Source organism: Protopterus annectens, chromosome 4.part0, assembly GCF_019279795.1.
Source record: "Protopterus annectens isolate FY-2018-M chromosome 4.part0, PAN1.0, whole genome shotgun sequence".
Taxonomy (NCBI): domain Eukaryota; kingdom Metazoa; phylum Chordata; order Ceratodontiformes; family Protopteridae; genus Protopterus; species Protopterus annectens.
Genome location: NC_056733.1, coordinates 606,200,538 through 606,226,808, shown reverse-complemented (window position 1 = coordinate 606,226,808; position 26,271 = coordinate 606,200,538). Strand labels below are relative to the sequence as shown.

Genomic DNA, 26,271 nt, shown 5'->3' with positions numbered 1-26,271 from the left:
GCAGTGATCATTCCAACATCTACTGTTATGGTCGATTTACTTACACAACTGTACTTTATTGACTGTAGGGTGGGAATATTAGTGAGAACCAAGTCCAATATTTTTGAAGCCTAGTTAGGACTTGAACCAGTTGGCCTAGGGAGCTTGAATGAAGTCCAGGAAGCTTTGTGTGTATTTATTTGAGGTAGTGTAGGTTTCCCAGTTAATGGAGGAATAGTTGACATCTCCCAAGAGGATAGTGTTAGACTTGATAGGAAGGGATAGCATATTTTTGTTTTTACATATTCTTTATGGGCAGCAGGTGACATGGGTGCTGTATGGTAGTTGTCTGTGATATGGATCAGTGTTTTGTTTATCATGAAAAAGGACATAAGGTCATTCAAGATCATTGTCCTGGCTTAAGTCTAGAAGTGAAATGGTTTCTTAGTAATTCAGTTATGCTCCCTTCAGTGACACCATCATTTTCCACATTGGGTCTAAAAGAGGGTAGTCACTGAAGCCATGCACAGTGGGGGTGCTGTCACTGTTCTGAAACCATGTTTCACTAACTATGCAGGTTTGTATATTTTTAAGAGCTAAGAATGTCCATAGTGAGTACATTTTCTGGTTTTGCTTCTACCATTGAGCATTATTACCTTTATATAGTTTTAATCAGCTATGTAGGTAATTTGACGATAATGACCTTGTGTAAAGAAGGAAGTATGGGGGTGGAAAAGGACCTGGCCAATATCCAGAAACCATGAGGACAGAGGGTGCAGGCCATCTCTAGCAAAGCAGCCAAGGTTGTCAATCATCTTCTCCTAGGTTGATATGTGTTGGTTTCCCCTTAGAGTGACACCTCTAGCTAAGCCAATACTTGAAGTCAGTTATCTTTTGTTGGTATTGTGGCATCATTTATGAAGATGGTAGAATGCTGGTCAATACTAGTTTCACTCCAGTTTCAGATACATATTCTGTGAGTTATGCCATGCCCCTCTGCATATGATGCAAGAAGGTGCATCTGAAGTCATTCACTCCCACATGCACAGTGACCATGTCATACGTGTACTTAGGGTGAAGGGACTTGAGGGTCCTAGTGACACTGTAGATCCTGAGAGGCAGTTGTCACTTTGTCTTTGCTCGGATTGGTGATTGGTGCATCTGTGTCTGATGATGGAGTCATCTATACTAAGACCGGATGGATTGGCTTGGCATTCCTGACTTCAGGGATTCAGCCTGTCAGCTGAGTAACTTTTTTGTAGTTGTGGTTTCTCTACTGTCTGTGTATGTTGTTTGCCTGTTAGTAAGACACCGTGTCCTTTACACCAAACCTTTGTCTTGGAGATCTTTGTGGTTTAGGCAAAGACTTTTTAAGTACCTCAGTGTAAGAAGGCTTATCTATTTGTCTGGGACATGATGGGCATGATAGAGCAATGACGATGTCAGAACTGATAATGTTCTGGATATGATCTACAGTCGATGCAGAGAGGTTGGTTTCTAAGCTTAGTTGAAACTATCAGTTCTCACATATGGATTAGTCTATAGGAAGAATCAAACAGTTGTCAGTGAGCATGAGGCAGTTCTTACATTGCCTCAATATTCCTATTGCTATCAAGCTGGCCATAGATGGTGATGTAAACTGTGACTTCATGATATTTAACACCTGGTGAAATATGGCTTAAAAATGAATGGTAATGAAGTGGATTAGTAGGAAAGGACTATATATTAGAATACTAGAATGAACAGATTTTAAAACTAGTATGAAAAAAAGGATTAAACCTTCCAGGTAGTGCAGTTTGCATTAAGGCAGAAGATACGCAGAGTAACTTAAGTTTAGTAATCTAAGGGGAGGAACTTCCAAGTCTGATCTAATAGTACCCACTAGTATAAGTATATGAGATGAGACTGAGAGGAGTTTCTAACACAATTTGTATTAAGGGAAGCCAACTCAAGAGTAACACTGGCTGGTTGGCTGTGCACTCAGTATTCTATATATTCAGAATAGGATACAGTCGGAGGATAGAAGTATTTAAGTAGCTTACACAGTTGTTACTTTTGAGCTACTGGTGGCAATAGTAGTGAAGCAGGAGAGGGAGGAAATCTGGTAGTTAAATTGACATAATGGGTGGACAGAAATAGACAATGGCTTTAAACGTCACATCAGAGTCAGGGTGGGAGGGTGTGAAATATCTACACAACAGATGTACATTCCCTGAACCTTGTAACTATAATCTGACCCTCACCAAGGCTATTTAGTACAAATGCATAGGATTAGCCCTGTCTGAACAAACTGCTTTTGTTTTAAAGAACAAACTACTAAATTTAAAGTAAAAAAAAAAAATGTTAAAATCAATTCTAGCAGCAGAAGTATTACGACAAAACAAGTGCAGTGCAGTTTTTTTTCACTTTCCTGATGTAGAGATATTCAGAAGAAAGAACGTGTCTTCAGCAGTATACCAAGCACACACTAGGCTGGGCTATAAACAGGATTACAGAACAAAAGAACAAGAAAAAAAAAATCAGCAAAACTGATCTGTAACAAGCCAGATGAAATCAGACCTTGAAGTTTGCTGCTGTAACCTTCCCTCACACGGCTATGTACTGCAAATATTGAGGCTCAGCACCTGGCTGAAAAAACAGTTTTGTTAAGGACAAAATACTGCGCTCTAGATTTAAAATGTGCATCTGCTGTTGTCAATTTTCATTCTATCCTCAGCTGATAGGTTCAGATCCAATCCTCGGATCCAACTCGACACTAAAGCTCCTGGTAACCATAAATCTCAAGCTTCTCCCTTTGCCCATAATGCACCCAACCCTAAGCTACCTAAGATCTCATTTGCCACTTTTCTTGAAAAGACGTGGTCAGCCTAGCTCTTTTTCTTTAATCTTCTAAAAGCTTATATTTTCTGATATTTTCTTATATTTCTCATTCCTTATCCTCATATGATTTCTTATTTCTTCAATTACCATAGTACCATACCATTGCTGGTAATTTCTTTCCTGACTTCTCTCTTTCAAAAAAACAAACAAAAAAAAAAAATCTTACTTAACATTTCCTTATTTGTAGTTACTGCTGTAATGGAGGAAAAAGGCCCTCTGGGTTTAAAAAGTGTGTCAAGTGTGGGCACAAGGTACTGCTGTCTGATGCCCAAACACTATGTGTTTATTGCCTAGGGCAACAACATCTGCAAGAGGATTACTCTATCTGCCATAATTTCAGTCAAAGGGCTCTGATAGAGAGAAAAAATAAACCTGTGTTAATAGGATTGTTAAAAGCAAAACAAGCAAAACCAAGAAAAGTAATTCCAGGACCGCAAAATGAAGACAATGGTTCGTAAAAAAGGCAAATCCTTTATTCCGTTGCCAAATGATCAATTGAAGGTGATTTTGATGATTTTAAAAACAAATTGTATGGCTTGAGAAGTAACCAAATGGAAATAGATTATTTGTATGAATGTGTCAATGTTAAACGTATTCCAAAGGGACTACGGTTCTTCAAATTTCCTAATTATGTTAAACATGGTACTGTGCAATATAGACAAATGTGTGATATATTTGACAAGGCAGGGATTGAAATCATGAAGTTAATGATTTCAGAATATGAGAGTAAAGCTAATATTTTAAACACTGAGTTGAACGCCTTGCACCAGCTGGTTATTTCTGACAACCATTTCTCCATGGTCAAACATGAATATGACAAGGTGTTTGATGATGTAGACTCTTTTTGCAACAAGATTATGAATCGGAAAATTAGAAAGCTTGAGAGAGATTTAGATGAATACAGGAATGATTTAGCTTACCCCTGTCACAACAAATTTTCTAAAACTGTCAGATCAACCAGTATTCCTGGTAATGGTGGGGATGATGTTTTTCAGCCAGACACACACCACGCTCCACGGAGAAGTGAGCGTTTGGCTGAAAAAGATAAGAAACAACGTGAGCAGGATATTCCCATGCACCCCGGGAGGTCCGGGGCTTGGGGACCAAAACCACAGAGGACCGGGTGGAGGTGGACGAACAAACAATTCTAGGAAACCATACTCAAGATACAGCAAATCCCTCCAAGGATTCCTGTCCCTGCATTGAACCCATAGGCCACACTATCCTGCCTAGTACCAACACCACTACAACCAAACATGCTAACTGTACCATTCACACGAAAAACGATTTCACTATTTTTAATTACACAGACATGGTAGTTAACGACACAGCTTTTAACCTTTTCACCAAAGGATTCCATTTTGTCCCTACTAACAGAGCAAATTTGGCTCAGTTACTAGTTGATCTCAAGTTATTCATTAGAGGACTCAACCTTAAACATTTTTTTAAAGGACAAATTTGGCAACCTACAGGATTGTGTAGGAAAAGCACTTTTAATCCCCCCACCCACCCACTCCTTAAGTTATATGAGGAACTAATTGAACAGAATTTGCGTAATATGTATGACAACCCCCTCAGACCACACTTAACCAACCTGAACACCGAGGATTTTGAATACATTAATAAACTGTTTGAAGAACACATTAGAATCATGAAACCTGATAAAGGTGGTGGTGTGGTTCTTATGTATGAGTCTGCTTATGAGGCTAGCATGCACCACGTTTTGTATGATGACACCCAATACTGCTTTATCTCTCAAAATGAATACAACATTGCACTTGCAAAAATTAAATCTTCTTTGTATGACAACTTGCTACAGGGATTCATTAACGAAAAACTCTACAACTTTTTACTTGTTAACAAACCAACCGTACCAGTTATTTTTGGAATCCCAAAGACTCATAAGGGCATCAGCCCGTTGACCTTTAGACCCATTGTTTCGGGCGCAGGGGGTGTGACTGAGCCCATTGCTAAGTTCATTGACTACATCACCAAACAACACACCCATGCTCTTACCCACGTGTGCAAAGACTCATGGGAATTTCTGAAACTTTTCCCTGTTTCCAACTGCCCCCCCTCCTCCTTTTTGGTCACCATTGACATCAAAGACCTTTTTTCCAGCATTCCCCATTCCACAGGATTAGACTGGTTCACTGATTTTTTTACCAAAGAAACGAATTTGGGTAACAATTTCATTAATTTAATCATTGACATGATGAGCACGGTCTTAAATAACAACTACATTTGCTTTAATGGGGAACTTTTCAAACAGTTAAAAGGAGTGGCGATGGGGGCTTCCTGTGCCACCAATTATGCAAACGTGGTACTGCACAGATGGGAACAGGAGTACATTTTTGGCACGACTTGGGCACAGTTTCTCACTTTTTACTGTAGATACCTTGATGACATCTGCCTCATTTGGAAAGGTACCGAAGACCAACTATCGAGTTTCCTGGAATACATTAACAGCACCACGGATTTTCTGACCTTCACACACAACACTAGCCACGAAGAACTGCACTACCTTGACGTTACTATCTATAGGGACCCCCAATCTTTGGAATTACACTCCAAGGTCTACAGGAAACCGACTTTTTCGAACTCCCTACTACACTATGAGAGTCAACACCCTTTCTACCAAAAGAAGGGCACAGTTAAGGGCCAACTCATAAGAGCATCTAGAATGTGCAGCAGATCTTCCGATTTTCTAGAAGAGACTCAGAATTTACATGACATGTTTACCGAAAGAGGCTATCCTGAGAACTTGCTCAATTCACTAAAAGATGAAATCCTTGCCAAAAGGGACTCCTTATACCCCCCACTGCTTGGACGCATGCAAGTGCAGATTCCCAAACTCACGCAACAACAGAGCAAAGAAATGGACGGCAATTTTATTTACACCTTTTCTGACAACTCTGAACAAATTGAAGCCACTGTATCCAAATATTGGTTTGTATTGGCTGGCAATGATGACTTCAGGAACATTATTCCGGACAAACCCAACTTTGTGAGGAAGAGGGGGCAAAACCTCAAAGACATCTTCGAGAGAAAACCCACTACAACCACTCACAACTTTCAAAACAACAAGGGCACCTTCAAATGTGGTGCCTGCAAGCAATGTCCTCTCATTATTAATAAATCCCACATCCACCTAACATCCAGACACACCTGTATTAGATCCCCCAGTCACTTTTCATGTGGAACAAAAGGGGTTGTTTACATTGGGCTCTGCACCACCTGTGGTGCCTTTTACGTAGGTAAAACCGAGAGGGAATTCAGGAAAAGGTTATACGAACATACTTACGACATTGAAAAGAAAAAGGAAAGCAACGCTTTTTTTAAACACTCACTTACATGTCCCAATTACAAATTGTCCTTCATGATCCTTGAACAAGTGAACCCCAGCATTAGAGGAGGGGACTGGGAATCAACCTTGGAATACAGGGAGCTGGTTTGGCAACTCAGGTTAGATGCAGGTAGGCCCCCAGGGTTAAACGGCACACTTAGCATAGGCTCAGTTTTGAAGCTTAGAAGGGCCAGGCTGTAGCATGTCTCATTACATTTCCATCACCCCCAACACTGTTTTTTGCTCATTTTACACATTTGCCACAACTCACTAAGCAGGTGACATCTATGCGCATCACAATATCAATTTTTAAGACTGACAAAACAGTACTACACGGACTCTCATTTCATACAGGATTGCTGATCTTAAACCCACTTGGATCATACACAACCTTTATTTATATTTCTATTTGCATTTTTATCATGGTTTTTTGTTGGACAATCCAAGTTTGTAATTCTATCACAACATCTACTTGGTCCACTAGTTATGTATAAGCAACGCAGATGTCTATTCAATGTATGCACATTTTAATTATTTGCCTAGCTATTTGCCTATGACATGAAATTCAGCTGTAATCAAACATGTGACTAACTAAGACCTCTATTTAAACAGTCGCCTCACTGAAGGAAACTGTTTCTGACTTGAAAAAGCTTGGCATTACCCAAGCGAAAGCACTTGTCTGATTTTGCTGTTCTGCATTTACTGACCTTGGACTTTTATCATTTGGCAACGGAATAAAGGATTTGCCTTTTTTACGAACCATTGTCTTCATTTTGCGGTCCTGGAATTACTTTTCTTAATAGGATTGTTACCATCTTCCTTCGGAGAAGCGATATCTGGGGCTCAATCTCCCGAAGGTAAAGCTCAAGAAATAAAACCTTTGTCTCTGAAGCCTTCCACTTCGGCTTTGGAGCCATCTAGAAAAAGGCCTAAGTTGGATCCAAAAAGATCCCAAAGTGCCTCTCCCTTGTATTCGAGGAAGAAAAAAATAAGTGGATCTGTGTATTTCAGTTTCGACAAAAAAGCCATTGGATCTGATTACCTCAAGTCCTGTAGTTCTCCCCAGGACCAGTAACTCACTGTCTATTGAACCTGTGCCTTCTAGGGTGCCCTAACCCTTTTTGGAATGACACCAGTCCAAGTCCCCCTCTCATGCCTCGACTCATTCATACAGAAGTCTGACGTAGGAAGATGTAGAAAGAATGATGCAGAAGTTCCTCTCAACACAGATTCAGATGGGTGTCTTGCCAGCTCCTACCCCCTTGGGTCAGGAGGTCCGTCCATCAACCACACCCCCTTCAAGCTCCTGCTGTGATCCCTTCCATTGCTTCAGAGTCCCTGGATCTGAGCCTTCCGGGTCCATCTGGCTCAGATCCAGAGATAACATTATCTTTGGATCCAGAACTTACTCTGAGTGATCTGGTACATATTTCTTCAGATCCGGATGACTCTCAGAGCTGAAGCTTCCCTGTCGGGTCCAAAGTGGTGGAGTCAACTCCAAAGTTGTTGGAGTTGTCTCTGCCCTGTGGAGATTTGGCACTGGATAGCTTGGCTCTGACTTTCTCCTGTGAGAAATTGCTTTCAGGGTGGGGGAGGGCAGAGGTCCAGAAGCTTGCCTTCTTGGTGTCAGTTTCTCCTCTCTCTCTAGGATGATTGGCCTCCGAGGTTTTGAAAAGGGTGTTCTGTGCTCTGACAGGATGAATGCATCTGACCCCCTTGGATCTTCAACCTTCTACCCTTGGTTAAAAATACAAACTGAAAAATCGAGCAAAGCTAGACTTTCTACTAAATGGCAATTCTGAATTTCATGTTTTTTAACCAATTAGTTTCCCTGTGTGACCTTATTACTCATTGTTTTAGTTTGCTATTTGGGATATTTTGTAGACACCCTAATGTTTATGGATATCAGTTGGGCATGACAACCCTGTAGTTCCAAAAGTCAAACATTCCTCTTATGCTGTGCTGATGATGCTATAAGAAAACAGAAATATGCATGTCTACAGCTAGAGGGTTTGGCTTTATTACCCTGAAATTATCCATAAATAGACTTAAAAGTAAAAGAAACACATCGGCATTCAGAATTGTCATTTAACTGAAACACTTGATATCCTTAAAGGGTAATTTGCATATATCCCTTGTTTCTGATACAAGAGGTTTAAGGTATCATATAGTGGGAAGTCTAGCTTTTCTCAATTTTTCTTTTTGTGTTTTTTAACCAGTTGGTGTTCCTGCTTGACATTTTTACTCATTGTTTTAGCATATTTCAATGTCAGTGAAAGAAATTTTCAGTGATTTCCTGTAATTTCCTGTAAAATCCTGTAAAGAGGAGATAAGGGTTGAATCAATGATGTCATAAGAAGGCAGACACTTGCATGTCAACAGCTGGAGAGTTTGGCTTTATTGGCCTGAAATTGTCCATAAATAGACTTAAAGGTAGAAGTAAAAGAAAAAGTCATGAACATTCAGAATTGCCATTTAGCAGAAACACCTGATATCCTTAAAGGGTAATTTGCATATATCCTATGTTGCCTCTAATACAAGAGGTTTAAGGTATCACACAGTGGAAAGCTAGCTTTGCTTGATTTTTCTTTTTGTGTTTTCTAACGAATTGGTTTTCCTGTGTGACCTTTTTCCTCATTGTTTTATTTGGTTAGTTGGGATATTTTGTAGACACCCTAATGTTTATGGATATCAGTTTGGTATGACAACCCTGCGTTTCCAAAAGTCAAACATTCCTCTTATGCATGTCCACAACTAGAGGTTTGGCTTTATTGGCCTGAAATTGTCCATAAATAGACTTTAAACTATAAGTAATAAAAAAGTTATGGCTTTACTGGAAAGACTCACCCAGACTCTGCTACAGTTTGCTGTGAGGGAAATGTTAGTTTGCTTTTTATTTGTTGTATTTTGTATTACTTTATTGCCTTTTTCTATTTTGTATACTGTGATTTGTTTTCTTTACACTGTGTTTTACGTCTCTTCTAGTGCATACTGCAGTGTTTAGGATAAACCATTTTTTTCATCTTACCTTTAAGCATCTATTGCAAGACCACCAGTTACCGTAGAGCCCACATTCTGCCCCTCAGTAGTCATCTTAGAATGAGTGCTTCTGTTTCCTCCTGGTGAGAGAAGGAGTGCAGTTACATTATTTCCTGGAGACTGCTGATCACCAGAAAGCTTAATAACTGCTTTATAGGTGACAGCATGGAATATGTGCTGATATTCTGATCCTGGTGAGAGTAGGAGCAGAGTGCATTGATTCCTGACTCTTTCTGGTTGGAGAGTGAGTGTCTGTGCTTAACATACCTGATTAGTCTGGTTACTATTCGAGGCATCTGCCAGAAAAAGGGTACAAGCCTGCAGACCCTTGCATTATCTGGGACAAGATTGTGGATCAAAAACCAAAAGCCAGCACATAGTGGTGTACAAAACATATAAGTCCTTTATTACATAGTTAAATCATGGCAAAAACAGACCGGTTTCAGCAAGTTCAATAAGCCTTCATCAGTGTAAGAAAAAACACATATCAAATGCCTCTATATACCAAAGGAATAGAGAAATACTCCTAGAGATTGGCTGGCTACAAGTGTTTGTTAAGCCCAGGTGGGAACAAACCACCCAGCATAATGATCCACTTTTTTCTTTATTATTGAGTATATTGTGCCAGCCAAGTTTATGTGACTTGTCACCACAAATTTTATCTGTAATGGTGAACCTGAAATTTGCTGACGTGTGTACCAAATAATGTTTAAAGCATTACTAGTTCTTTTCTGTCTGATGTCACTTATGTGTTCAGCAATCCGAAGTCTAACTGGTCGAGAAGTTTGCCCTATATAAAAGGCTGAGCATGAGCATGTTGCAAGTATATGACCCAATCTGTAGCACAGTTGGCTAAAAATTTTATATAAAAAACAAAGCCCATGTTTTTGCTACTAAATTGTTTAGTTTTGACCACCCTGACACTGAGTGAGTATTGGCTAATCCACGGGTGGCTTTGCAAGCTTGGATAATGAAGGGTATACTTGGACATTTGGTTGGGTAATCTGTGTGCTCAAACGACAGTTACATGATTGGGTTTTCTGGCAATAACCATCTTCATATACAACTATTTTTACATTTATGAACGGATTTGTTATGCACATATTTCTTGAATATAATCAGTGAGTATCGGCTAATCCATGGGTTGCCTTGCCACTTTGGATACCATAGGTTGTATCTGGTTATTTGGTTGGGGAACTTTTGCTGTATATAATACCAATGGAACTTGGAGCTTGATATATATACTATTTGGTGATCTGTGTGTTTAAACAACAGTTACGGGATTGGGTTTTTGTTGATAACCATCTTCATATGCAAGTATTTTTACATTTATGAACAGATTTGTTATAAGCATATTTCTTGAATATATTCAGCAAGTATTGGCTTGCCAATTTGGATACCAAAGGTTGTATCTGGACATTTGGTTGGGGAACTTTTGCTGCATATAATACCAACGGGACTTGGAGCTTGATATATGTACTACTACTTTCAAGATTGGCTATCGTGTCTATATATACATTTAATAGACATTCCTCTGATTCCTTTACAGGTCTTTTTTGACTTACGTTGGACCTGTTATGTATATTTTTATCTGAACAATGACTACAATGGTGTATAACACTTACATGATGCTATTGGAATAACTGTATGGTTTTATGGCACATGTTTAAAGTTCCTCTGCTTTTTGTATACGTTTTTTTCAAACACTTATTTGATCTATGTCAATTTTACCATTGTGGGGGAATGTATGCTTGCTGATTTTTGGTTTTATATGGTCTTCACGACAATATATCTTCTGAACTTGATGTGATTTTGTATAAACATTGCCACGGGGTAAAATTTAGTTGAGCTACATCTCTAGTTGTGATCACACTATATACCAAGGGTTGTTTCCACTTTCCTTTTTTGGATCAGCAGTCATGTGTATGATCTTTTGAGGCTAGTTGGATAAAGTTATCCATATCATTTTCTAAATACTGTTACAAGTTTACAATTGGCTATTAGGGTTGGTGTGAAGGGGTTTACTTGTTGTGGGTACAATTAATCATTATGTATTACTTTGATTGCCCTGTTTATTGGCCTTGATTTCTTAGTGCGTGGACTGGTACGCATTATATACACTTGTTCATTATTGTTTTGGCTAAGGGACGTAGCACTGTGGTTTTTGGCTAAAATTTTAATTGGGTCCATGGTTTTTATTTATACAGGGGCTATTATGGCTCTCCTGTATATTGAGTTGTATGTTATCTTTAATTAATCATATATTATCTATGAGGAGTATGTAGCACTGCATACATCTGTTTTAGGACCAAATTCTGGATTGGAAACCATTATTTGGACTCATTAATACTGAGTGTCCACACGCATTGGCTGCTATTGTTCCCTTACATATTCCCTTCAGAGAGAACAGCTGGTTTTAAGCATTTGTGTCTTGCACTAACTTATCAGGATTAATTCCCAAAAGCAGGGTTATTACCATTATTATAATATTACTGGATATATACACACATACACCTGCCTTGATCTACACCAGCTGTTAACCAATTGTTTAGCATGAAGAGTTTACAATATTTAAGATCTGGTTTACATTTTTTGATACCATTTTGATATATATTTTTTATATACTTAAGTATTTATATCTGGTATGTTGAACTAAACAGTTTTGGTGTGATCATGGATCTTATCCAACTAATGAAGGGATTATCATCAGATAGAGATGACATTGGTATTTTTGGTCTTGGACCCCAGGCTAACCCTAATGGTGCATCTGATATGTCTGAACCTACCCAATCATGTACAGTCGTTTTCCAGAGGTTATCTAAGAATATGAGGTCCTTATGTACCAACATTTGGCACCTCGGGTTATTCAAAGCATACCAAGCTAAAGGTATTTGCCCTAGAAGTCTTAGAGTATGTATTCAGCCCCTGGTAGCTAATATAGATGAGGAACTAGAAGAACAATGGGCTTTGGCTCAACAAAAGGCCTCCATGAGTTTTGTTGAGGCATTAGCAGCATATTATGATCGATCTGTAGATGCTGGGATTTCCTAGGTGGCCACTATTTATGAGGAGACCAAAACATTTGAGGGACAAATGTGTTATATCTCTTGTTGAAAAAAGTTAAGTGAGGAACTGCTTACTTTGGAACAACAATTAAAAGACATAAAGATACAGAAATATCATAGGGATAAGGGGGACTATGACAGAAGGAAACCCTTTGGTCCACATATGAATGTCAAGATTGTCAGCTCAGGCAATAAACCAACTAAGAGGAAGAGACACAGGTCCATACTCAGAAAACCCACCACTCAATATAGTGGGACATCTGGGGAAGATTCATCTTCCGTGACTGACTCTGAAACACAGCACACCACAGTATCCCCAACTCCTAAACGTACAAATTCTAATGTCCCTTTAGGGGCAGGCAACATAGGAGAGGGAGCAAGCATCACAGACATCAGCAATGTGGAGACATTATTCCAAATCATAACACACAAATGAACACATATACCACCAATGTGTTGAGCATTTCATCCATATCTCTGACACAGGCTCAATTGCAATTACTGAATAAAGGGTTTAATTTTGTACCTGCTTTTCTAGTGTCTGAAGATTCCTTGGCACAAGATGTGATAGCATTTTGTCGTTTATTAAATTTAAAACTGTTTTTTGATTCCTCTCCTACAGATTGAGTTGATCACTCATTCATATTCCATAAATCGACCTTCATGCCTCCCATGCAACATCCAGTATAAATGTTTCAAAATATGGCTCTCAAAGATCTGCATTTCTACTTTCATGAAATGGGGATTATGCCCCACAACCTCTCAAAGATTGAACAACAGGTCTTGTTGAATTTTCAAAAGAACAAAAATGTGGTCATTATACCAGCAGACAAGGGTGGGGCCATAATCATCATGGATTGGGGAAAATATGATGCGGAAACCCTGAGAGAATGATAGGAGGCACTATATGCATACGCCTCTGGATCCTGTCCTCAGATTTAAACAGCAGACTGATGAATAGCTTTTATTAGCTCAGGAAGAAGGCATTATCTCCAGGACCATCTTACACCATCTGACTGTTCCTGACCCCAAACATCAGTATTTATATTTATTACCTAAAATACACAAATCCCTACATGACCCTCCCAGCAGACCCATTGTTTCTGGTAAGGACTCCCTTTCCAAACTATTATCACAATTTTTGACACGACATCTTCGGCCACTCTTGAAACATGTGAGATCTCGAATTCAAGATACCACTGAATTCCTACAAATCATTTCAGATATGCAAATTGAGCCCAGTTGGTTATTATGCACTTTGGATGTGTCAGGACTATATACTAACATTCCCCATTAGGCAGGACTATGCCTCTAGAATATTGGCTATTCAAAGTGGAATTATATCCACCAGGGTTTAACACCTTTCTCATTTGCCTTGCTGAACATAAACTCACCAAAAACACCTTCTGTTTTCAAGATGTGTTTTTGGCAAATGCAGGGCACTGCCATGGGGGCATCTTTTGCCCCCATTTATGCCGACCTTTTTATGGCGTTTGTGGAGGAACAACTTATTTATGACCCCACCCATAATCTATTTCTTGATGAAATAGATATATAGTGATGCTACTTAGATGATTGCTGGATGGTCTGGCAGGCTGATGTGGCCTATTTACAGGAGTTCATGGAATATATTAATGGGAACAAGTGGGACATAGAATTTAGAGTGAATTACCATTTAGAACAAATCACATTTCTGGATGTTTTGGTCATGAAGAATAGGGACCATACAGTGGATACCCAGGTTTACCGAAAATATCCACAGTATAATTCTTTGTTGCACGTATCCAGCTTTCATCCACCACACATCACATGAAACATCCCCAAACTACAATTTCTCCATATCAAATGGATTTGTTCTCATCCTGACAGGTATGAACATTACATAAAGGACCTTATTAATAGGTTTCAGGCTCATGGATATAAAACAGGGACCATTCTTACGGCCAGTAATTGGGTGTTCTCAAGGAACAGACAAGACCTTATGGTCTACAAAGAGAAACGGTTACTTGCCCAACCTGATATGAGATTGGTAACCACTTATGGATGCAATACTAACACATTGTTGAACATTTATCAACAGGCATTGGAATATACTTCTGGCTGATCATAGACTATCTCAAATATTACAGGATGAATGCCTTTTTTCTTATCGGAAAGGTAAAAGTCTTGGAGAACATTTTAATCACTACAAACATGATTCCACCAGGACGGGCTCACAATCTCAAGTAACCCTAACAGGTGAGCTTTTGCATGGCTGTGTCCTCTGTGGACGTTGTGTACATTGTGTCAGGGTGGTCAAAACTAAACAATTTAGTAGCAAAAACACGGCCTTTGTTTTTGATATAAATTTATTAGCCAGCTACGGTAGCGATTGGGTCATATACTTGGCAACATGCTTATGCTCATCCATTTATATAGGGCAAACTTCCCGACCAGTTAGACTTCGGATTGCTGAACACATGAGTGACATCAGGCAGAAAAGAACTAGTAATGCTTTATATAAACAATTCTTTGGTACACACCTCAGCAAATTTCAGGTTCACCATTTAAGATAAAATGTCGTATAAACTTGGCTGGCACAATATACTCAATAATAAAGAAAAGAGTGGATCATTAAGCTGGGTGGTTTGTCCCCCCCCCCCCCTGGGCTTAATGAACACGTGTAGCCAGCCAATCCCTAGGAGTATTTCTCTATTCCTTTGGTATATAAAGGGATTTGATATGTGTTTTGCTTACACTGATGAAGGCTTATTGAACTTGCCGAAACCGGTCTGTTTTTGCCATGATTTAACTATGTAATAAAGGACTTATATGTTTTGTACACCACTACATGCTGGCTTTTGGTTTTTGAAATACTTTTGAGGGTTTTTTTGAGCCATGCACTTGCCGTACTTGCAGGGACTCTTCTCTTCTACAAGAATGTGGATTACCAAACATGCCACAGCCTGCTTCTCTTCTTGGGATTGGTGCTAACATTTTGCTTCTGGTGAGAGAAGAAGCAAAGGAGTATTGTATCCCAATAGACTGAAGCTGTGCTGAGACCAGCATTAGTATTAGCCATTCATGTGACTCCCCTCTTTTCATCATTCTTGACAAGCTAATTCTTTATTTTTTCAGTAAGTACTGCTTAATTTCTTCCTAGCTTCAGAATATCTGCCTAAATACTTCATCCTTAAATTTTCAGGGTCTACCTATTAGTTTCCCCTCAAGTGTTTTTCAGTGCTCTGTACAGACACAGACAGCTTGAGTGACATTTTCCTGTAAAAGGACTATATAAGGAAACAATTCCAGTACTTAGTAGTAATGACCATCCCTCCTGGCATGTCTAAAGGTCAGTTCAATGTGCTTTCTCCTATTAACCTGGTGAACTTGGGCATTCTGAGGCAGTGTAGCAATTGCCTCATGTACACAGACAACCCTCTCCTCTTATCTCCCAGCACCCAGACTTGTGAGAGATGCACTTGTATATCCAAACTGGAAGCCATGCACTCTCAAGCCAAGACAGGAATAACTGGTCAAGAGGAGAAGGTCAACACCTGCACCACACCACATACAGCACATAGCCCTCCAGAACACCCAGCATCACAGCTCTCACATAAAAATACAAACCACTCACCCACCTTTGCGGAGGCTGTCAAGAGAAATCTACCCAAACAGCAAAGACCTCCAAGGCAGAAACGCACTCGACCACCACAACACAGCACAAACCACAAGACACATAGCACATCTACACAGTGTGCCCCTCAACCTAAGCCCCTAACAACTTGCCCAATACACTAATCATAGGTGACTCAATAGTGAGGTACACTGATGTTCTACTCACTAGATTGAATAAAGAGAAGGTAACAGTCAGCTGTCTATCAGGTGCCAGAATCTGACACATAACACACGCACTCAGGTTACTCCACAAGTACAAGTATGACTCTGTCACTGTCCATGTAGGTGTGAAAGACCTGAGCTGTACCTCCCTGGACTACATGAAAAGAGACATGGAGGAGCTCTCAGATTATGTGGCCCATGCAGGTATGACCCTAGCCCTGAGCAGCATCCTACCATTGTCCAGAATGATACCACAGTATACGCAGAAAATGATTGACTTCAACAATTCCTGAGTGTTCTAGTCTCCCACCAGGACACAAGTGCTCTTCAGCAATTACATTCTGCTTGCTGGTAAGCCATTAGACCTCAGGAATTTGTTTAAAGTGTTCAGATTTGTAAAGTAATACTTACTTTTTTCTCTTGTCTTGGTTGGTTCTGCCCCACTCCGTTCACCCCCGCTAATGCACGGGCTCTCTCCGCTCCCCTGCCCCCTATTCCCTCCCGCTCCCACTACCTCTACATTTATAGTAATCACAGCCACACCCACAGCTCACCCTCACATCACCTCCACCAATCACAGCTCTTCAAGTCATATCACATTATACCACACCAACTTGCTCCACAAAAAATACTCCCAATCACTCTCATTCCCACTAGGCATTTTTTACATCACCCACACTACTTCCCCATCCACATATAGTGCAACCCTATAATTCCTGTTCAGACCCCACCACCTAGAAACAACTTAAAGTTTATAACCATGACTATCATACAACTAAGTCTAGTCTGTCTTCTCATAATTCTTTACAACACCACAAGTTATCACTCTAGCAATATCCCTAAACTTAATAGCACAACACTACAGTATGCACTCTCGTATACAGACACAACACATTATAATAATATCTGCCCACAGTTATTCAAGAACTACATAACAGACCAATTCAGAACTAAAACATTTGCTCTCATTCCTACTCCAAAAAACACAATACTTTCTCACACTCCTCACCAAACTCCCAACATCTGTATAACCATTTTAACTCCAGGCTTACCATAAATGGGGAGATCCACCCCAACCCAGGCCCAAATCCATCCTGTCCAACACAAACTGCTCCAACATAAATGTCAGAACATAACACTCCCACTTTCTTCATCCCTGGGCAAATCAACAACAGCAGCAAAACCAGCCATCTTTTAATGCTAAATATTAATATTAGAAGTATCAAAAATAAAATACATGAACTCCAGGCCATAATAGCACACTACTCCCCAGACATAGTTACTTTAACAGAAACCTGGCTAAATAAAAACATATCTAACTTAGAAGTTCTCCCTACCTGCTACACTATCATTAGACAAGACAGACCACTTCGTAAAGGGGGTGGAACTGCCTTACTGTACAAGTCCAACTTAACTGTCTGTCAATTACCAAACTCCTCCCCCTCCCCCAATAATTGGGACATACTTATCTCACAACTTCAACTTCACCCTAAAAAGGTCATCACCACAATTGTGATCTATATTCCACCTGGTAATACACCTGCTAGCCTTGAAGAATTCTTATCCTGGTGTTCTTCCACATACTCACAAGAAACCCTTATTCTGGGGGACTTCAACCTAGATTGGTTCACCTGTATATCAGAACCACCAAATAATCTAATAAATCTCCATGGCTACCAGCAGCTAGTCCAAATTCCAACTAGATGTGATAAAAAATCTAAAAGGGAATCCATCCTTGACTGGGTCCTAACTAACAACACCACATTGTACCATCACACAGGCGGTCTCCCAGACACCTTAAGTGACCACAACATAATATACTTTATACGTAGTAGAACAAGCATATGCAAAACCACTAACTATATATCCACTAGAAACACAAAAAAATTCTCTCCTGAGGTCCTCAACACTTTACTCTGTAACTGTGACTGGACCCCCCTAAAAACCCTCCCACTTGACCGGGCTGTAGCATATTTCAACAAAACATTTCTACAACACCTAGACACTGTCGCTCCATTGCGCAAAATCAAGGTTAGAACCTATACAAACCCCTGGCTCAGTAAAGAAACCGAACAAATCCTCAAGTCCAGAGACACTGCCTGGCTTTACTATCAAAAAAAAACAAAGAAACACAAAGCCTAACTAAGTACCAAGAACTGCGCAACCGTCCAAAAAATGCATTAGGCTGGACAAAAAATCCTACTACACAACATTACAAACTAAATACCAACACAACCCGCAAAAATTTTGGAAAAATGTAAACCAGCTACTAAAATCCACCCAAAAGGCTACCCCCAAACCAACCACCCCTGACACTAAAGTTCCCATCGAAACACAATTCAATTCCCACTTTGTGAACTCAATTCTATCCTTAGTATCGCAGGACAGTTCCTTCCTCACTATCTTCCCCCAACACAAATAACACTAATACAAGCTTTACCCTCAAAACAGTTTCCACCACTTCAATTAAAAGCATGCTCTCCAAACTAAAAACTTCATCAACAGCAGCCGACCTACTCCCCAGCTATTTCTTGAAACTCGCAGCAGATAATATTGCTATCCCAGTCTCCACACTCATAAACAGATCAATTGTTGAAAACTATGTGCCCAAACTCTGGAAAATATCCTATGTTACACCCATACATAAAGGCAGGACCTCCACTGAACTTAGTAACTACAGACCCATTGCTTTACTCTCCCCCCTGGCCAATCCTAGAAAAATGCATCCATACCCAGATGCTAAACTATCTCCTAGACAGCAACATCCTGTCACCTACTCAACATGGTTTCAGACCTGCCCATAGTACCACTACAGCCCTCCTCTGCTTCACAGACACAGTAAACCGTCTCAAAAATGAAGGCCTACAAGTGTCAACTCTTTTTTTGGATATGTCCAAAGTATTTGACACAGTCTCGCACCAAATCCTGCTAAACAAACTAAACCAATATCATCTATCAAATTCCACTCTTACCTGGTTCCAAAGCTACTTAACTGACAGGTACCAAGCTGTGAAATGGGAAAATTCTTTCTCTCTTCAGCTGCCCATAACTATAGGAGTCCCACAGGGTTCTATCTTAGGGCCACTACTATTCACAGTCTTCACAAATGACCTCCATACCTCCACAAAGCATGCATCTATAATTCAGTATGCAGATGACACTACCTTAATCTGTGCTGCACAAAACATTCCCACCCTCCTGCAAACAATTCAACTAGCATTCTCTGACGTTGAAAACTATCTTACCAAAGCCCATCTTATCCTCAATTCAAAGAAAACTCAGCTTATGATTATAACCAGTTCTAACAAAAACACTAGCAGTCAGTTCACTATCTACTCCACAAATACTACTCCAATTGCTCTAGTGGCACAGGCTAAGCTATTGGGAATAACCATAGACTCCCACCTAAAATTTGATAGTCATCTCAACTTAACTATTAAAAAAGTACATGCCAAACTGGGGTCACTGTACCATATCAAACCATTTCTTACCAACAATACAAGATCAGCCATTGCTCGCTCTCAACTTCTATCCACCCCATTCTGACTAATCTCAACAAAACTGAACTAAGCAAAATGGAAGCCTGCTATAACAGAATTGCCCGCTTTGCTGCAAATTGCTCATATAGAACTCATCACTGTACTGCTTTGAGGCAGCTCCACTGGCTTGAACTGCCCAACCTCCTAACCTACAATCAGCTCTGCCTCTGTCATTCTGTTACCTCCCCAATAAGTGTCCTGCCCTCAAAAACCTAGTACAACATCACTCAGCCAAAAGGCCACTCAGATCATCAAGCAAACTACTACTAGAAGTCATCAACAGCTACAATAGCTTTGGAGATGCACTATATTAGTAGTTCAGTGGCTAAAAATTGGAACTCTGTCACTACTAGCATTCAAAACACATCATCCAAAGCCTCCTTTCAAGACCTCATCAGGCAACATCTCAAGCCAAGTTGGCAGTGCCATGATTGCTCCCCAAGCTAGTGAAAGTGGATAACATATACATACTAAATCTGGAGCACTTGATAATAGTTTTCAGTCTTACTCACAAACACTGGCTAATCGACAATGTATGTACTGTACCTGTGTACTATGTATGTATTCTACCTGTGTTCCAAATTTCAGCTGTACACCACAAATCTATTAATTACCTTTATCTTTAAAATTAATATTTTTTTGTTTGTTCTCTCCACTGTAACTGTTTATGTGCCACATACCACTGTAAAAAAAATGTCTCGTAATTTGTGTGTATACTGATCATGTCTAAATAACTAAATGTGTCTGTAATTTTTCTTTGTGGAGCTTTTCTCCCCGGGCCTCTGCGGAAAAAGGGCCTTTTTGGCTCAGTCAGACATCCCCGGTTAACAAATGTAAAATAAAATAAAATAAATAATAGGCTAAGTTTCTGGTGTCATTCTAAGGGGATCCAGTTTCTGTCTGCTTGGGACAACATGGTTGACAGACCTCGATGGCTTTGCCAGAGATGGCCTGCATCTGTCACCCATGGATTTCAGGATACTGGCTAAAGCTCTTGCCACCCCTATAGTGCCTTTTTTAAACAATGTTCCAAAGACCAAATTACCACCATAACAGCTATAAATAAATGCAATCTGAGGGTCATGCTGCTCAACACTAGAAGTCTAAATCTCAAGATGCAGTTGCTCAAAGCACTCCGCAAAATGGAGAATATCGACATTTGTGCTGTAATGGACACCTGGTTTAAAGCAGCAGAAAGCACCCCTGCTCTAGCAGGCTATAACTCATTCCACACCTTTCAGCCCCAGAACATGGACCAAAGCTCCAAAGGTGGTGGTGTCTCCATATTCATAAAGGATATGCACACCTCCAGACTAGTAGCCCAGCATAACGCATCTGAGATACTTCAGGTGCAACTAACATTGGGTAAGATGGCGATTCAGGTCGTAGCCTGCTATAGGTCCTCAACCATGTCCCAAGACTCTCACTCCACATTCCAAAGCACCCTGAAAACTATTAGGGTCCAACATAAGAGTCTATATCAGAAGATCAAAGTTTCAAAACTTTGAATCTGATATGGTTGACACCATATGATCGAAGTTTTGAAACTTCAAATCTTGTAATGGAGATCTCCATACAGCACAGAAAGGGAAGATTGCCCTTTTCTGCACTGTATTGCGATCTCGGTGTTGATATATTTAAGTAGTGGGGGTGTGGGGAGTGCAGGGGGGCTTGCCCCCCTGCTTAGAGTGTTTAAATGGTTTATTTTTGTAGGTTGTTGTGTTTTATTAGATTTTCGATGTTTCCAGACTTCAATTATATTGTATCGACCATATCAGATTCTAAGATTTGAAACTTCGATCATGTAATATAGACCCCAACCCAACACTCTTATACTAGGTGATTTCAGTTACCTCTCCATCAACTGGGAAAACTACTCATGCACCAATACACTGGCCCACCACTTCCTGGAATTCATCAACTCCAATGCCCTGGACCAGCTCATTCTTACTCCCACTAGAGGAAGCAACATCCTTGATCTGGTTATTACTAACATGGGCAACCATTGCTCTACAGCAATAGTCAATTCATCCCTAGTTAGATCCGAACACAAACTCACCATGGAAATCCACATCTCACGCACACCCCCCTCCCCCAAAGGTAACCACCATGAAAAACTTCTCCTAAGCTGACTTTGGGCTCCTAAAAACAGAGGTAGCTAACTTCACGGCACCCATGTCAATGGAAAATAGATGCATGACTGCCAAATCATACACCAATGCACTGTACGAGCACGTACATAAATGCATGGAACTAGCCATACCCAACAGAACAAAGATGCTCTCCTCCAAAAAAAGGTAGTTAATCTGGTCATCCCCCTGCCCTCCTCTCTTTTAATAACATTATAAACCACAACCATGACAATAACAAACTTAACCTCTGCACTCTTCCTAGACCTCTCCAAGGCTTTTGACATGGTCGATACAAAATGCTAATGAACACCTTGAAGGGCTTGACATTAGACAGTCAGGCACTCCAGTAGTTTGATTCCTACCTACAAGGCAGGCAGCAAGCTGTCCTGTCGCAGGGTAAACTATCCTCATGCCTCTCCATCAGACTAGGACTCCCCCAGGGCTCACTACTAGGTCCCCTTCTCTTCTCCATCTTTATAAATGATATTAGCACAGTCATACCGGAGGCTGACTGCATTCAATATGCAGATGACTCCACCTTGATTTGTTCTGCCACCAACCCAACAAATCTTACCACAATAACCCAATACACCTTTAACTTGGTTGAAAAATAGCTACTAAACCAACATCTAATCCTAAATCCCAACAAAACTAAGTTACTCCTCTTTGCCCCTATGTGTAGGTTCACCCCACCACTCTTCAGTATAACGGCTAGTAATGGGACCATTATCTCTCCAGAAATTCAAGCTAAACTCTTGGGTGTCACAATTGATAACATTCTCAGGTTCGACGTGCACATCAATCAAACTATAAAAACCATCAATAAAAAACTTGGCTCTCTCTATAGGATCAAATCATTCCTCACCCCAGCCACAAGAATTGCAATCACCCGCTCCCATCTACTATCTACCCTTCTCTATGCCTTTCCTATTTTCTCTTACCTGAGCAAAACTGATCTCAATAAATTATCATCTTGCTAGAACCATATCGCCAGATTTGCTACTGGCACACCTTACCGAACCCACCACTGTCACAACCTAAATCTCCTAGGCTGGCTTGAACTACCTCACCTTCTACAACTCAACCAGCTCATAGTTTCCCATAAAATCCTCCACCAGCCAGAAAATACCCCTGCCCTAAAAAACATGATCTGCCCCTACAGTAACAATCGACCACTCTGCTCCTCCACCAATCTCCTAGTTTAAACAGTAAAATCCAACCACGCTGCTGGTGACTCTCACTTTGCTAACTCTGTCGGAAAGATATGGAACTCACTACCATGAGACCTGAACCTAGAACCTTCAATAACCGTATTCAAAAACAAGATTAAATATTGCTTAAAATCACACTGGATACGTCCCTGCACCAACCCTGACTAGCGCCCTGTCCATCTCACACACCTCTCCTCTGTAAGTGTCCTCTTTTCAGCCACCCCTCTCAATATTACAGTGGCCAAAACCATAACTAAAACTACTCAATATATTCTTAATCCTGAAGGTAATATGCTGTTACTACCTGTTTATATATACTTGCATTGATATGCAAGCCTCAGGCATTATGTAGTGTTGTATTGCTTTGTTCTGTAACCTATGAGTAAATGTCACCTGGGTGTATATGCCATACGCCAATTGTTCTAATAACTGTATTGTGTGCATGTACCTTGGAGCTTTTCTCCCTGGGCCTCCGCTGAAAATGGACATTAATCCAGTCGGACCATCCCGGCTAGCAAATGTAAAATAAAATAAATAAATTAATTAATTAATAAACTCTACAACAGAAGGAAGAAACTGTTGCAGAAAAAGTTCTTTACAGGTAAATTCTCACAGCCAAAGAAATGCTCATATCGTTGTTATTTTCTCGCAAAGTTTAAGTCAGGGTTGAAAAGGGATGAATGGGCTTTTCCACCATTCTGGTAAGTAATTATTTTCAGAAACTCCTGTTGTATTTCTAGAGGAATGTTGAGCAGTAAAGATAAAATGTCTTTAAAACTGTTACAATATTTGTTTTCTGAGTGCTGCTTCAAAGATGTACAAAAGAAACAAATGGATAAAAATGAATTATACTCAGTAATAAATCACTTCAGATTAACTGCATTTAGCTTAAATCCATAACTAAATGTTATAGAAATAGGAATGCTGATGTGGTGCTTACAGTAACATGAAAGTAATTTAGATTTTTATATGTGGTACAAAACATTACATACCCATGAAGTATACTGATCAAATCTCCTCTTGAAATGAATCATCCAGTTACCCAAGACTGGAAAAACTCCCTTATTAGCCTCAACAAAAAGTTGAGATCACTTGTAAAAACCTCTAAAGCCAGCTATGAAGGCAGAATTGTGGTAGACACTAAAAACAACCACAAAGCCTTCTGTAGTTATACCAGGAATCTCCATGGCAATACCCAGGTTTGCTCTGAGTTACTGCACAATGGTACCTCCGATACTGAGCCAACAGATATTGCCAACATACTGGCTGACAGATTCAGTGCCAACTTTACCACCCCCACCCCAAAGGGCCAGTCACAATACCGGAGGAATGCCAGGCACCCAGCATTACTGCAGCACAGGTTACAGTAGCATTGTCCAAGGCCAAGAATACAGCTTCCAGAGGACCTGCCAATATCCCTGGATGTGTTCTACATGAACTACAAAGTGAACTGGTATCACATCTGTGCTCCCTGTTCAATCACAGCCTCACCTCAGGCTTTGTCTCTACCAAATGGCACACTACTACAGTCATCCCTATCCATAAAGGGGTAGTGACTACAGACCCTGAGAATTATCGCCCCATTAGCCTGATGAGTCTGATGTATAAGGCTACGGAGCACATCATCATGGACCTAATTAACAAAGATATAGGGAATCTGCAAACTCTAGATCCCTCGCAAACTGGTTTTGTGAAAGGTAGATCATGCCTGTTCAACCTGGTTGACTTCTTTGAGTCATTCACCAGAGCTGTGGATGAGGGCAAGGCAGTTCATACAGCCTACCTTGATCTGGCTAAGGCCTTGGATACCATTTCCCACTCAGGAATTATTGATAAACTCACCAAACTAGGCATCAACCCCTATATCTCTGGGTGGGTTGCAAATAGGCTCACAGATAGAACCCGCACTGTGATAGTAGCAGACTCCAAGTCAGACTGCAGGCCAGTCACAAGTGGAGTCCCACAGGGATTGGTCCTGGGGCCTCTCCTCTTCGGCATCTAGTTCTCAGAAGTTCAGGCCAACATGGAGGGGCTCTGGCTGACCAAGTCCACAGATGACTCCAAGCTGGGAGCCATTATTAACTCCCCAAATGATGTAGATATCCTACAGAAAGGCCTCACTAAGACCAATGACTGGTGTTGAAACCATGGCCTTAAGCTTAATGCCAAAAAATGTGTCATCCCTTTTGGGAAAAACTCAGGTCCCAATAATTACCACATCAATGGGGCCTAATGAACACTGAATTCATTATAAGAGATCTGGGGACACAGGTTGACAGCAGCCTCTCCTTCGACCACCACATTGCCATTGTGGTCAGAAAGTCCTTCTATGTGGCACATCTCATTACCAAGGATTTTGCATCCAGGAAGAAAGAGGTCATCATCTCTCTCTACTCTTTCCTCATTAGGCCAGTCATAGAGTATAATGTCCCATTTGGCATTTACCTCACTAGACAAATGCAACAGCTGGAAAGGCCACAAAATTACCTCATGAAGAGGATCCTAGGCCTTCAACACATGTCCTACACAGAGAGACTCAAAAAACTCCAGCTATTCTCTGTCTCATATTGTCTACTAAGAGGTAATCTCTGCTTGACTTACAAAGCCATGTCTGACCCAGCTGTGTTAGAAATGCTACATCTAAAGAAATCCCAATCCCTCCACATCACACATTCCAGAGACCTCAACCTCATTACCACAATCAACAGAACATGTTAGAGGGACGTGTTCATAACCCAGAGACTGCCCATGCTCTGGTACATACTTCCCATACATGTCAAGCAGAGCACCTCACTGGCCATCTTCAAGAGAAATCTTGATGAGTGGATGGAAAATAAAAAGTTCACCCTGGGAATCACTGCAGTGGCTCTACTTGATAGAGGCACTAGGAACTAACCGGGTGGCACAATGCCAGGGCACTTCTGGCTTGTAAAGGTTGCAGGGCGATTAGCCTAGTACACACCTATGAACCTATGACATTCAGAATTGCTATTTAGCTGAAACACCTGATATCCTTTAAGGATAATTTGCATATATAAATGAAACAAAATCCACGTCAGCAGAACCAGCAGCAAAAGTCCAATATTAAGTGTTTTATTAACATCCACTTTTCATTCAAAAACTGAACTTCTTCAGACAATGGGTGCTTTAGAATTCAAGAGAGGTCATAGATTTTTGACAATAGACGTAAAAGACCTTTATATGTCTATCCCTCATGCTATAGGGATTGACTGGGTCACTGACCGTTTATTGCATCATAAC

The 26,271-nt window shown here is 40.4% G+C and overlaps 1 protein-coding gene across 1 annotated transcript in view; it reads left to right on the top strand.

The window, feature by feature from the left end:
• DNAH10 (dynein axonemal heavy chain 10) overlaps nucleotides 1-26,271 on the top strand; it is a 5,879,077-nt gene that overhangs the window by 3,373,298 nt on the left and 2,479,508 nt on the right. The gene's annotated exons all lie outside the window — the stretch shown is intronic.